At 50.8% G+C, this 14,908-nt stretch overlaps 1 protein-coding gene across 3 annotated transcripts in view; it reads left to right on the forward strand.

Moving 5' to 3' along the window:
- The window catches only part of LOC108804840 (glutamine-rich protein 1-like), a 31,144-nt gene that overhangs the window by 545 nt on the left and 15,691 nt on the right, over nt 1–14,908 (forward strand). The window lies entirely within an intron of this gene.

Consider the following 14,908-nt stretch of genomic DNA (forward strand, 5'->3'; position numbering starts at 1 on the left):
TGTGGGCTCTAATAAGGGGAGTGGACTGTATTGTGGGCTCTAATAGGGGGAGTGGACTGTATTGTGGGCTGTAATAAGGGGAGTGGACTGTATTGTGGGCTCTAATAGGGGGAGTGGACTGTATTGTGGGCTGTAATAAGGGGAGTGGACTGTATTGTGGGCTCTAATAGGGGGAGTGGACTGTATTGTGGGCTGTAATAAGGGGAGTGGACTGTATTGTGGGCTCTAATAGGGGGAGTGGACTGTATTGTGGGCTGTAATAAGGGGAGTGGACTGTATTGTGGGCTCTAATAGGGGGAGTGGACTGTATTGTGGGCTGTAATAAGGGGAGTGGACTGTATTGTGGGCTCTAATAGGGGGAGTGGACTGTATTGTGGGCTGTAATAAGGGGAGTGGACTGTATTGTGGGCTCTAATAGGGGGAGTGGACTGTATTGTGGGCTGTAATAAGGGGAGTGGACTGTATTGTGGGCTCTAATAGGGGGAGTGGACTGTATTGTGGGCTGTAATAGGGGGAGTGGGCTGTAATGTGGGCTGTAATAGGCGGAGTGGGCTGTATTGTGGGCTGAAATAGGGGATGTAGACTTATTGAGGGCTGTATGGGCTTTGTGAGGTCTGTCGGGTGGGCCATGCTGGGTCTCGCCAGGGGTCCGAATGGTCTTGTTGGCGTGTGGCGAGGTTCCACAGGAAGGAGGAAGAGACGATGTGTGGCCGACACTGTAAATGGGCGCTGCTGAGGTCCCCAGCAAGTGCAGGACCTCGGGGAGCCTCTCCAGTGTAAGCATTGAAAGCGTTAGTATCGGGGCATTTGCGAGTACTGTCATATGGGGTGCTGTCATTGTGATAGAGCCTGTCGTATGGGGTGCTGTCATTGTGAAAGAGCCTGTCGTATGGGGTGCTGTCATTGTGAAAGAGCCTGTCGTATGGGGGGCTGTCATTGTGAAAGAGCCTGTCGTATGGGGTGCTGTCATTGTGAAAGAGCCTGTCGTATGGGGTGCTCTCATTGTGATAGAGCCTGTCGTATGGGGTGCTCTCATTGTGAAAGAGCCTGTCGTATGGGGGGCTCTCATTGTGAAAGAGCCTGTCGTATGGGGGGCTGTCATTGTGATAGAGCCTGCCGTATGGGGCGCTGTCATTGTGATAGAGGCTGTTGTATGGGGCGCTGTCATTGTGATAGAGCCTGTCGTATGGGGCGCTGTCATTGTGGTGGAGCCTGCCGTATGGGGCGCTGTCAGTATAGTGGAGCCTGTCGTATGGGGTGCTGTCACTGTGATGGAGCCTGTCGTATGGGGTGCTGTCACTGTGATGGAGCCTGTCGTATGGGGTGCTGTCATTGTGATGTAGCCTGTCGTATGGTGCTCTGTCACTATGATAGAGCCTGTCGTATGGGGCTCTTTCACTATGATAGAGCCTGTCGTATGGTGCTCTGTCACTATGATAGAGCCTGTCTTATGGGGTGCTGTCATTATGGTGGAGCCTGTCGTATTGGGTGCTGTCATCATGAGGGAGCCTGTCGTTATGGTGGAGCCTGTCGTATGGGGTGCTGTCATTATGGTGGAGCCTGTTTTATTGGGTGCTGTCATTATGAGGGAGCCTGTCGTTATGGTGGAGCCTGTCGAATGGGGCGCTGTCACTCTGGTGGAGCCTGTCGAATGGGGCGCTGTCACTCTGGTGGAGCCTGTCGAATGGGGCGCTGTCACTCTGGTGGAGCCTGTCGAATGGGGCGCTGTCACTCTGGTGGAGCCTGTCGAATGGGGCGCTGTCACTCTGGTGGAGCCTGTCGAATGGGGCGCTGTCACTCTGGTGGAGCCTGTCGAATGGGGCGCTGTCACTCTGGTGGAGCCTGTCGAATGGGGCGCTGTCACTCTGGTGGAGCCTGTCGAATGGGGCGCTGTCACTCTGGTGGAGCCTGTCGAATGGGGCGCTGTCACTCTGGTGGAGCCTGTCGAATGGGGCGCTGTCACTCTGGTGGAGCCTGTCGAATGGGGCGCTGTCACTCTGGTGGAGCCTGTCGAATGGGGCGCTGTCACTCTGGTGGAGCCTGTCGAATGGGGCGCTGTCACTCTGGTGGAGCCTGTCGAATGGGGCGCTGTCACTCTGGTGGAGCCTGTCGAATGGGGCGCTGTCACTCTGGTGGAGCCTGTCGAATGGGGCGCTGTCACTCTGGTGGAGCCTGTCGAATGGGGCGCTGTCACTCTGGTGGAGCCTGTCGAATGGGGCGCTGTCACTCTGGTGGAGCCTGTCGAATGGGGCGCTGTCACTCTGGTGGAGCCTGTCGAATGGGGCGCTGTCACTCTGGTGGAGCCTGTCGAATGGGGCGCTGTCACTCTGGTGGAGCCTGTCGAATGGGGCGCTGTCACTCTGGTGGAGCCTGTCGAATGGGGCGCTGTCACTCTGGTGGAGCCTGTCGAATGGGGCGCTGTCACTCTGGTGGAGCCTGTCGAATGGGGCGCTGTCACTCTGGTGGAGCCTGTCGAATGGGGCGCTGTCACTCTGGTGGAGCCTGTCGAATGGGGCGCTGTCACTCTGGTGGAGCCTGTCGAATGGGGCGCTGTCACTCTGGTGGAGCCTGTCGAATGGGGCGCTGTCACTCTGGTGGAGCCTGTCGAATGGGGCGCTGTCACTCTGGTGGAGCCTGTCGAATGGGGCGCTGTCACTCTGGTGGAGCCTGTCGAATGGGGCGCTGTCACTCTGGTGGAGCCTGTCGAATGGGGCGCTGTCACTCTGGTGGAGCCTGTCGAATGGGGCGCTGTCACTCTGGTGGAGCCTGTCGAATGGGGCGCTGTCACTCTGGTGGAGCCTGTCGAATGGGGCGCTGTCACTCTGGTGGAGCCTGTCGAATGGGGCGCTGTCACTCTGGTGGAGCCTGTCGAATGGGGCGCTGTCACTCTGGTGGAGCCTGTCGAATGGGGCGCTGTCACTCTGGTGGAGCCTGTCGAATGGGGCGCTGTCACTCTGGTGGAGCCTGTCGAATGGGGCGCTGTCACTCTGGTGGAGCCTGTCGAATGGGGCGCTGTCACTCTGGTGGAGCCTGTCGAATGGGGCGCTGTCACTCTGGTGGAGCCTGTCGAATGGGGCGCTGTCACTCTGGTGGAGCCTGTCGAATGGGGCGCTGTCACTCTGGTGGAGCCTGTCGAATGGGGCGCTGTCACTCTGGTGGAGCCTGTCGAATGGGGCGCTGTCACTCTGGTGGAGCCTGTCGAATGGGGCGCTGTCACTCTGGTGGAGCCTGTCGAATGGGGCGCTGTCACTCTGGTGGAGCCTGTCGAATGGGGCGCTGTCACTCTGGTGGAGCCTGTCGAATGGGGCGCTGTCACTCTGGTGGAGCCTGTCGAATGGGGCGCTGTCACTCTGGTGGAGCCTGTCGAATGGGGCGCTGTCACTCTGGTGGAGCCTGTCGAATGGGGCGCTGTCACTCTGGTGGAGCCTGTCGAATGGGGCGCTGTCACTCTGGTGGAGCCTGTCGAATGGGGCGCTGTCACTCTGGTGGAGCCTGTCGAATGGGGCGCTGTCACTCTGGTGGAGCCTGTCGAATGGGGCGCTGTCACTCTGGTGGAGCCTGTCGAATGGGGCGCTGTCACTCTGGTGGAGCCTGTCGAATGGGGCGCTGTCACTCTGGTGGAGCCTGTCGAATGGGGCGCTGTCACTCTGGTGGAGCCTGTCGAATGGGGCGCTGTCACTCTGGTGGAGCCTGTCGAATGGGGCGCTGTCACTCTGGTGGAGCCTGTCGAATGGGGCGCTGTCACTCTGGTGGAGCCTGTCGAATGGGGCGCTGTCACTCTGGTGGAGCCTGTCGAATGGGGCGCTGTCACTCTGGTGGAGCCTGTCGAATGGGGCGCTGTCACTCTGGTGGAGCCTGTCGAATGGGGCGCTGTCACTCTGGTGGAGCCTGTCGAATGGGGCGCTGTCACTCTGGTGGAGCCTGTCGAATGGGGCGCTGTCACTCTGGTGGAGCCTGTCGAATGGGGCGCTGTCACTCTGGTGGAGCCTGTCGAATGGGGCGCTGTCACTCTGGTGGAGCCTGTCGAATGGGGCGCTGTCACTCTGGTGGAGCCTGTCGAATGGGGCGCTGTCACTCTGGTGGAGCCTGTCGAATGGGGCGCTGTCACTCTGGTGGAGCCTGTCGAATGGGGCGCTGTCACTCTGGTGGAGCCTGTCGAATGGGGCGCTGTCACTCTGGTGGAGCCTGTCGAATGGGGCGCTGTCACTCTGGTGGAGCCTGTCGAATGGGGCGCTGTCACTCTGGTGGAGCCTGTCGAATGGGGCGCTGTCACTCTGGTGGAGCCTGTCGAATGGGGCGCTGTCACTCTGGTGGAGCCTGTCGAATGGGGCGCTGTCACTCTGGTGGAGCCTGTCGAATGGGGCGCTGTCACTCTGGTGGAGCCTGTCGAATGGGGCGCTGTCACTCTGGTGGAGCCTGTCGAATGGGGCGCTGTCACTCTGGTGGAGCCTGTCGAATGGGGCGCTGTCACTCTGGTGGAGCCTGTCGAATGGGGCGCTGTCACTCTGGTGGAGCCTGTCGAATGGGGCGCTGTCACTCTGGTGGAGCCTGTCGAATGGGGCGCTGTCACTCTGGTGGAGCCTGTCGAATGGGGCGCTGTCACTCTGGTGGAGCCTGTCGAATGGGGCGCTGTCACTCTGGTGGAGCCTGTCGAATGGGGCGCTGTCACTCTGGTGGAGCCTGTCGAATGGGGCGCTGTCACTCTGGTGGAGCCTGTCGAATGGGGCGCTGTCACTCTGGTGGAGCCTGTCGAATGGGGCGCTGTCACTCTGGTGGAGCCTGTCGAATGGGGCGCTGTCACTCTGGTGGAGCCTGTCGAATGGGGCGCTGTCACTCTGGTGGAGCCTGTCGAATGGGGCGCTGTCACTCTGGTGGAGCCTGTCGAATGGGGCGCTGTCACTCTGGTGGAGCCTGTCGAATGGGGCGCTGTCACTCTGGTGGAGCCTGTCGAATGGGGCGCTGTCACTCTGGTGGAGCCTGTCGAATGGGGCGCTGTCACTCTGGTGGAGCCTGTCGAATGGGGCGCTGTCACTCTGGTGGAGCCTGTCGAATGGGGCGCTGTCACTCTGGTGGAGCCTGTCGAATGGGGCGCTGTCACTCTGGTGGAGCCTGTCGTATGGGGCGCTGTCATTATGGTGGAGCATGTCGTATGGGGCGCTGTCATTATGAGGGAGCCTGTCTTACAAGGTGCTGTCTTTTTTTACTGTTGCATGATGATGGGATTGGTTCTTTATGAAAGAATGGTACCTCTCCGGTATTGTGTGCATCTCTGCATGTTGTGATAAGGGAATGGCCCGACATCTATGAATGTAGCTGAAAGATATACATGTGTGTTCATGTGTACGATCTATGTTCTTTTTATGGAATCATCGGAAATGGGTGATTGTGTCTTGTAGATGATGGTTGAGGAAACTTTTAGAACACTCATACCTGTCCTGTCACGTGACTAATTGATCCAATAAAGAACGGACGATGCATGTTGTTTTTTTTCTTTAGAAAAGCTGGGAGTTGAAAATCTTGATCACTTTGATGGTTTTTGTAAACTACGGTATATGTAATGTGCTCTTCTGTCACTGCTGTTAGAAAGTGGAAATGTAGATCTAGTTCTGAGAGCACACACATAAACAAGATCAATAAACAGAATTCTGTTTGTGTGTAACGCTTGCTATGCAAAAAAACTGCTGCTCTGTAAAACAAACACATTATTGGTCATGGATTCATGGAAGCAGCGTAGAATACATTACGGTAATCCACTGATCTAAAATGACCTGTAAATGGCGCACTTACATCAGACATGATATTTACCTTTATACATATTCGCAGTGCAGTACTCTTGTATAGTGCCCTCTGGGTTTTTTTTTAACGTCGCCATGGTGTCTGTGCTCCAGGCTTACCCTTTTTTACACGTGACCTGGCATTTTCAGACCAAGAGTCTCAAGTAGACCCATCACACTTCACAGGAAAGGGAGTTTCACAACATGTAGTGCAAGATATATTCAATATGCATGGAAGGGTTTTAGTTATGCAAGTCTGTCTTTTGAAAGCACTCATCGAAGCATCAAAACATAATGTTCCTCAGGTGCATACATTATATATCTTGCAGTCTGACATGCTACAGATTATTTTCTTGATTGTACCTCGCCGGACACAGGGAGATACATTCTTTAACCACTGGGTTATGCAGCTACCTTCAGGTAAATGGACAATGTTGAATCTGTCAAGGGTGCTGGACAGACCGGAATAGCCCCTCCCACTTCCAGCCTGCCTCCGTTTTTTGCTAGCACCCTTAGGTGATGGACGCCTTCTCTCAGAGAGAAGACAAGTACTTTTGTATGCACTGTTTTTTCTCAGAGATTTTCTGCATGACTCTTCTAGCATGTTTTCCTTACATGCTGCTCTAAGGCGCTGCATTGCCCCTGACAGCTATTCCCTATTGGTTTTCTCCTTGACAGAGCCTTGGTGAACTGTACCCAGACCCTTCTGGAAAGATGTGGGGCTGGCCTGCAATGTGCTTAGTCAATGGACCTTGTGTTTGGAGGCCACCTTGGCACATGTGCAATGTGTGTGGTTAGCCACAGGATGCTTTACAGGTCCATAGCCTTGGTCCATTTCAATGTAGCCCTGACCCTAAGTAGGGTATGCCCACCCGGAGGAGGAAGATCAGATGGCATTTCTCCTCTGACATGCAGATGCTATATCTGCAGTAAGGACCAAAAGCCCCTCAGGCAAGCCTCAACCAGTTCCCCAGGTGCCAAAGTGGTAGCCCTGGACCCTCCTGGGTTAAATCTGCAGCTCTGGTTCGACTTCTGTTTGGTGGTTCAGCTTTAAGTAATTGAATTTGGTGCCAGTGGTTTACCTTGAGGCCTAGGGGCCGTGCCTGTGCATCCTCCTTCCCAGATACTTTACTGCGCACGTGTCTTGTGTTTCCTTTCCTGGCACGTGCTCTGGCTGGACACGCACTTCCTGCTGCTGCGACTTTGCAAATAAGTGAGGAACTTTAAACCCTGAGAAGTTCTTTTTTTCCCCTCTAGAGGACATACCAGTTTCCAAGGACTACATGAACAAGAGTTTAGAAGGCGGCTTTAAGGCTTTATTTGCAATTGTTGCTTTTTCAAGTGGGGGGTGTCTTCTCGGCACTCTGGGTGAGGGACATTCCCACGCTGGGGATCAGAGTGTTGTGATAAAAGGCTTCAAGCTGCAGTTTTACTCCCTGCCTCTCCTTCATTTTCTAATCCAGTCGGCCCAAAATTCCTCAAAGGCACACGGATCTCTTTGCTTCCCTAAGTCAGCTCCTCTCTGAGGGGCTCATAGTCCTCGTTCTGGAGGAAGAAATGGTCCAGGGGTTATAATCCAACTGTTTCCCGTGGGTCCAAAAGTTCCACATGGAATTCACCTGCTCTGTCATCACCTTCCTGCATCCAGGTGATTTCCTGGCCTCGGTGGACATCAAGGATGTCTATTTACACGTCCCTATTTTTTTTTCTGCCCACTGCTGCTGCCTGACATAGTGTTTTGCTATGGGCTCCCAGCATTTTCAGTTTGTTGCTCTTGCCTTCAGCCTGCCTACAGCACCACGGGTGTTCACAAAGTTGATGCAGTCCCAGGGAATCTGCAGACTATAATTTATGGAGTAGCTCATGTTGTGCTCCATGTGACATCACTGCTGGAAGGGTAGAACCTGAATCTAGTGCTGTTGGTGCTTCAAAAACCTTGGTTTAAACCGATTCAGGCGATGCCTACATTTACTGTTGTCCCAGAAAGTAGTTTTCCTTTTGGCAGTTACCTCCTCTAAGAGGCTTTCAGAAATGGTGGCCTTGTCCTGCAATAAACCTTTTTCTTGTGCTTTACATGGATGTCCTACTTTCTTTTTGCCCAAAGGTTGTGTTTGCTTTCCACATCAATGAGGACAAAAAACCCGTCTGGTCTCTAGAGCTACCATTTTGAGGTGGATCTGATAAACCATAGTCCAGGGTTATGCCCATAAGGGCCCATTCCCTTCTATCACCACCCACTCTACTAGAATCATGAGCACCTCATGGGTTTTTGAATTTTAAGGTATTATCTGAGCCTCAGCCAAACTTTTACCAAATTTTACAAAGGGAATGTGACTGCATGTGGGACCCCCTGGTTTTGGTTTTTGTTGGGGTCAGTTTTGCATATGGGATTTAAATATTGCTTTGGTTATCCATTTTTGCTTCAGGTGAGCAGGCTTTGTAGGGGTGGGGTATAAAATCTATCCCCAAAAAAGTTGCTGTTTTTAACATTCTCTGGGCGGTCAAGCACCAGCTGTCATGTGGAAGTAAGAAGAGAGTCTTCAGGCCTCGTATCATCACAAGATGTTGCATAGTGTATTGTGAGCATGAGAAACACTGCGAGTGGAAAACACCTGACTCCAGGTTTGTTGTGTCTACTAGAGAACATTGTGCTTGCAGCCAACTGATGCGTAAATTGTTGTAAAATATAATACAGTACATGTACAAAAGATTTCATGTTTTAGGTGCATGAATAGTTATAACTTTTTTTTATTAGAAAATTTAGATTTGTTAAATATGTTTGGTATTATGGGAAATAAACTTAAAAACATGACTTTAATATTCACTTCCTTTTACCATGTTTTATATTTCTATAGGCACTAAATGTTTCTTTTAATGTGGTTATTGGTCCTTGAAAAATGTTTTATTGTTTGAAAATGTTAAATAAGTTTAAGGAAAGAAGGTTATCACTTAAATTGCATCAAACTAAAATGAGAGCTATTTTGGAGATTTTTAGTGCTTTGTCCATGCAGGGCAATGCAACAGGTTCACTATAACCACCGTATTTATAAAAAAAAAAACAGCAGGGAGATGGATTTTTGTTTTTGGAGTGCCGTTTATAAACAACGCTTCAGAAATCGCTAGGGTTGCACTGATACTACTATCGGTGCCGATACTGGGCATTTTCACAAGTACTTGTACTCATGAAAATGCCTTGATACTAAGCAATACCGGCGCTCTAAATTTTTAAATAGATTTGGCTGCCTGAGTTCCCATGCAGCCTGCTGGGGACTTTGTGGCAGCTGTCTTTGACAGAGCTAGTCCTGCCGGACATCTCCTTGGATGCTTTTCCTCACATGTGCTGAGTGGAGGAGCGTCGTGTCACTGCTGTGGGCGGCGCTCCAGGTGGGGTCCTAATGTAGGTGGCCGGCGACTGTCCAGAGCATCCCATCTGTAGTGCCGCCCACAGCAGTGACGCAACGCTCATCCGCTTAGCGCCGACGACATCACATTTGAGGAAAAGCATTCGGCGCCTCGTGAGGCACCAGTAAGTGAGGGCCTGTGCTGAAATGGGAAGTGCATTGTATTTGTAATGTGCACTGTACATGTACTTCATATAGAGTAATAGGTTAAATCATGATCCATAGTACATAACACGTAGTTGTACTATGGATCATTTAACCTCTTCATGTTAGCAGGGGAGAATTGAAAAACTGGAAAATGTGTGAAAATGTGAGTAGCCCCGTGGTATAAATGAGAATACCCCAGCATTATCACATCTCATGTGTTTTAAAAACTCGATGATAGTCTGTACCAAAAAGAAAAAGTATTGGTAATTGGTATCGGCAAGTACATGAGGGGAAGTACTTGGTCTTGAAAAAGATGTATCGGGACATCCCTAGTATTCTGCATTGCTGTATAATGTATTGTTGGGATTTGTAGTTCTTCTACAGCTTGGAGTCAGTGGCAGAACTACCAGGGGCGCAGTGGTTGCAGCTGTGACCGGGCACCTGGCACTCCACCACTGTCCTAAAATTATATAATATATATAAAATCAGGGGTGTGGAATTTTTTTTTAAACTACTTGTCCAAGGGCTAAAGTGGGGGACAAATCTACTTGTCCTTCACGACAATCTACTTGTCCTATTCAAAAAATAGTTTTAATCAAAACTAAGGATGCACCAATACCGTTTTTTTGGTATCGAGTACGAGTACCGTTTTTTTGCTTTCGGATCTCGCCGACACTGAATACTAATACCGGTGTTCCGCTGACATAGAGCCGGCTTCCCTGGTAATCAGGAAACCGGGCAGCAGGTAATGACATCCCACCCAGGTTCCTGATTGCCACGGAAGCTGGCTCCATGTTGTTTGGCCTGCTTGATTGCGATTGGCCGGGAAACCTGCTTCCCGGTCAATCAAGAAGCCGGGTGGCGAATAATGACCTGATTGACCGGGAAACTGGCTCGATGCTGATTGGCCAGGAAGCCGGCTTTCCAGCCAATCGGCAAGGAGCTGGCTTCCCGCGCCAATCAGAAAACCAGGAGGCGGGTCATTACTTGCGGCTTCCTGATTGCACGGGAAGCTGGCTCCATGTTCCCCTACGGCACTGCCAGTTAGAGGAAATTTTCATCTGGCCGTAAGTTCCAATATCGGGGAAGGTATCAGAGCATTTGGGTGAGTACGAGTATTTGCCCAAATACACGGTATCGGCACAGATACTAGTATCGGTGCACCCCTAATCAAAGGACTGCGCTGAACAGTGCTTCTCACTGTTCAGCGCAGTCATCTGACCACGTTGACCAATGAGTGCTTGCAATTTGCGAGCAAAATTCAAAATGCATAGGGGAGGACTGCGCTGGACAGCAGTACGGGGGACAGATAGTACACCCATACTAGCGGAGGGGAGGGATTGTTCACCGAAAGGTAAGTATAGCCAGGGGGTGGCGGTTTGGGAGAGACAGGGCCAGATTTCATCGGGTAATTTTTATTTTTCCATATTACCTGGGAAAATGAACTTACCCTTTAATGCACATTATGTGTGTGTAAGAGAATTCTGGCTACCACCATGGAATGGCAGCTGCAATCTCAAAGCACTTGCAGAATGTCCTACGCATGCGTTTATTTGCATGCAGATGGGGGCAGCAGAGTTTCATTTTTTTTATTGTTTACTTTTTCATTTTTATTTTTTCCTTTTTTTCCTTTTTTAAATCTTTATATATTTTATTTTTTTAACTTTTGTGATAACCCTTATGTGATAGTTTGGAGGTGACAGGTTCTCTTTATGGAACCTGCCCTCCAACACAGAACAACTGTTCTGTGTAGTTCCTGACAGCCGAGACAGGTGGTGCTGTGATTACAGCGCCACGGTCTCAGAGAGCCCGTAGAGCAGACGTTTTTCGTCTGCTCCATGGGCTCTATGGCTGAACCGTTGTGCCTTAGTTTTCGGGGTCCCCCGGGAGAGCGGGCGACCCCGACCCCGGGGGGTGCGGGCAGAAACGATCGCCACTGCTCAAATTAATACATGTGGTCTGATCAGACCACTTGTATTAAACGAGCGGCGGTGGAGGGGAGACCACTTGTATTAAACGAGTGGCTGCGGCTCCACAACGTACATTCAGCTCTGCTTGTCCGGAGCCGGGCTGAATGTACTTTTAAAACTACTCGCCCGGTGCCGGAAACTGCATGTCCCGGGCGTCGGGCGATAGGAATTTCGCACCCCTGTGTGTGTGTATATGTATATATATAAAACTGACAGTATTAACTGACCTGATCAATATCCCAGGAGTTTCATTGACTTGATGCTATACTTGATCAGCTGCTTTGGTGTTAATGAAATTAACAGGTGCACTAGATGGGCAACAATGAGACGACCTCCAAAACAGGAATGGTTTTACAGGTGGAGGCCACTGACATTTTCTTCCCTACTCATCTTTTCTGACTGTTTTTCACTAGTTTTGCATTTGGCTAAAGTCAGTGTCACTACTGGTAGCATGAGGCAATACCTGGACCCTATAAAGGTTGCACAGGCATGCCAACTCCTTCAGGATGGCACATCAATACGTACCATTGCCAGAAGGTTTGCTGTATCTCCCAGCGCAGTCGCAAGAGCATGGAGGAGATTCCACGACACAGGCAGTTACTCTAGGAGAGGTGGACAGGACCGTAGAAGGTCCCTAACCCATCAGCAGGACCGGTATCTGCTCCTTTGTGCAAGGAGGAACAGGATGAGCACTGCCAAAACCCTAGAAAATGACCTCCAGCAGGCCACTGGTGTGAATTTCTTTGACCAAACAATCAGAAACAGACTTCATGAGGGTGGCCTGAGGGCCTGACGTCCTCTAGTGGGCCCTGTGCTCACTGCCCGGCACCGTGGAGGTCGATTGGCATTTGCCATTGAACACCAGAATTGGCAGGTCCGCCACACGTGACAAAACGTGAAAGGGACTGGAGAAGCCGCGGAGAACGTTATGCTGCCTGTAACATCGTTCAGCATGACCGGTTTGGTGGTGGGTCAGTGATGATCTGGGGAGGCATATCTGAGGGGGGGACGCACATACCTCTACAGGCTAGACAATGGCACCCTGACTGCCATTAGGTATTTGGATGAAATTCTTGGACACATTGTCAGACCCTACGCTGGTGCAGTGGGTGCTGGGTTCCTCCTGGTGCAAGACGATGCCCGGCCTCGTGGGGAGAGTATGCAGCCAGTTCCTTGAGGATGAAGGAATTGATGCCATTGAATGGCCCCAACGCTCGCCTGACCTGAATCCAATAGAACACCCCTGGGACTTTGTCTCTGTCCATCCTACGCCGCCAGGTTGCACCTCAGTCTGTTCAGGAGCTCAGTGATGCCCTGGTCCAGATCTGGCAGAAGATACCCCAGGACACCATCCGTCATCTCATTATGAGCATGCCCTGACTTTGTCAGGCATCCATACAAGCACCTGGGGGCCATACAAACTACTGAGTACCATTTTGAGTTGCAGCAATGAAATTTCAGTACAATGGACTAGCCGGCTGCATCATTTGTTCACTTTGATATTTGGGATGTCTTTGAATTCAGCCCTCTGTAGGTTGATCATTTTTAATTTCCATCAAACGATGTGGCATCCTTTTATCCTAGCACATTACCTAGTCCAGTATACAGTACATATCCAGCAGGATATTTTTCCCCATTGAGATCTGATGTGTTTTCAAAGTGTTCCTTTAATTTTTTTGAGCAATATACACTCTAGCTGGTGTAGGACTACAAGTCCCATAAGCCATTGCAAGACTTGACAGCTACTGGCATGACTCTCAGAGTCATGATGGGATTTTTATGTAGTTTATGCACAGCTGGAGTGTCAAGGTTGCCCACCCTTGGTGTTTATAGCCCACCCTTGGTGTTTATAGAAAGTGAAGGGCTGTACTGCTGATGGCAGGGATCTGCTACCTCTTTTACACCTCATTTAGATGGACAGCTGAGAGAGTAAAAACATGCAGTTAAACCACAGTTTTACTGCTGCCCACCTGCTACAATGTTCGTGTTGTGGCCGGACAGTGCTATATAAGTCGGAGTGGCCATGATCCTTTGTGGTGCACCCAAAATTATACAGCATATCGCATTTGGCAGTTCAGCCATCTGCCAAACTTGACTATAGAGGCGAATGGGACCATGCCACAACCATGAGCCAAATGTGGTTGCAGCCCAGTAGTTCTATGAAAACTCCCTCTTGGGATCCCCTACCCCCCAAAAAAAGGCATTCAGGAGGCTGCACTCAGAATGCGATGTACACAGCTGGAGATTCATTCATCCATGCTGTTAACGTGGATGGAGGAATCTGTCAGATTTTTTTTTTTTTTTGCTCAGCCTCGCAGGTGGAATGAAAACCTCTCAGTGTGTACCCTGCTTTAGACCGATTAGTGAAGGAATGGTGTTGGACAGTGATCATCCGAGCATTATGGCTTTATAGTCCTTTTGTGGTTTCCTGCTATGTCTCATCAAAGCAGCTCATGCTTTTTCTCTTTCCTTCCTCCAGTTAGGTTGTGTACACAGGTGGGAGGCGGAGACAGCAAGAACAAAAAGTATGCTTATTTCACAATAGTGCAATGTAAATGGTATATACACATTGCAGCTTCATGCAGCTGAACAATCTTGTAATATCACTGTCTGTCACCATTAAAGTGTATGTAAACGCAATGTTTTCTTGTTCATAGTGGACAGATTCGGAGAGGGTAATATGCAGGTATCATCAGGTGATATGATACTGGTCAGACCTGTGAGGACCCATACATAAACATGTGGACATGCTTCGGTTTCCTGGCGAACTCCCCGTGGTCGTTTCCAGACTGCTTGGACCTTCTGTCTCAGAGTCTGGTACTGCATCCTGCTTCTTGATCGCTGGCTTTGACGCTTTGGCTGATGCCAGGTCTGACTTTGTTATTCCTACACTTTTGCATGCCGGAAGGTGTGCCACCCCACCTGGAGGGCTTACTTTGCCTGGTGCAAACGTCTCATCCTCTGAAGTATGCCGTGTGACATGTTCTGGCCCCGCTCCTGTGGAGCACTTTCAGGGGACAAATATCGGCCTTGGCCATACTTTTTTGGTGCCCACTCCTTGATCAAGGGTTTTGTGCAGGGGGTTGCCCATGTGGATCCCCCCTAGACGCCCTTCAGTGTCACAGTAGGATCTCAGTCTGGTGCTTTCATTTCTTCAGCGAGATCCCTTTGAACCTATTAGACATATCGCTCTGGTGGATCTTATGTGTAAGCTGGTTTCCTTGGTCGCCTTCACATCCCCAAAGGGTTTCGGAGTTGGTGGCACTATCGTGCAAGCAAACTGCTCCCTGTTCTTTGCAAGGATAGGGGTGTTGTTAGGCCTTGTGATTCTGTTCTGCCTAAGGTGTCCGCGTTTCATCTTAATTAGGACATTGCACTTCCCTCTTTTTATCCTGCTGCAAAACATCCTAAGGCGGTTGCCCTCCATTGCTTAGAATTAGTTCAGGCTGTCCGAGTTTACCGCTTGGCTAATTTCAGGCACGTATGTGTTGCATCCATCTAAAGATGTCTCTGCGCACATGGACACACAGTTTGTAGAGCATCCCCGTTGCCCCCAAGCCTAGCAGATTTTTACCTATTATAGCTCTGCCATATTTGATCCCCACCCCCCTTTTCT

This window comes from Nanorana parkeri, unplaced genomic scaffold, assembly GCF_000935625.1.
Source record: "Nanorana parkeri isolate BGI_ZX_2015 unplaced genomic scaffold, ASM93562v1 scaffold75, whole genome shotgun sequence".
Classification (NCBI taxonomy): domain Eukaryota; kingdom Metazoa; phylum Chordata; class Amphibia; order Anura; family Dicroglossidae; genus Nanorana; species Nanorana parkeri.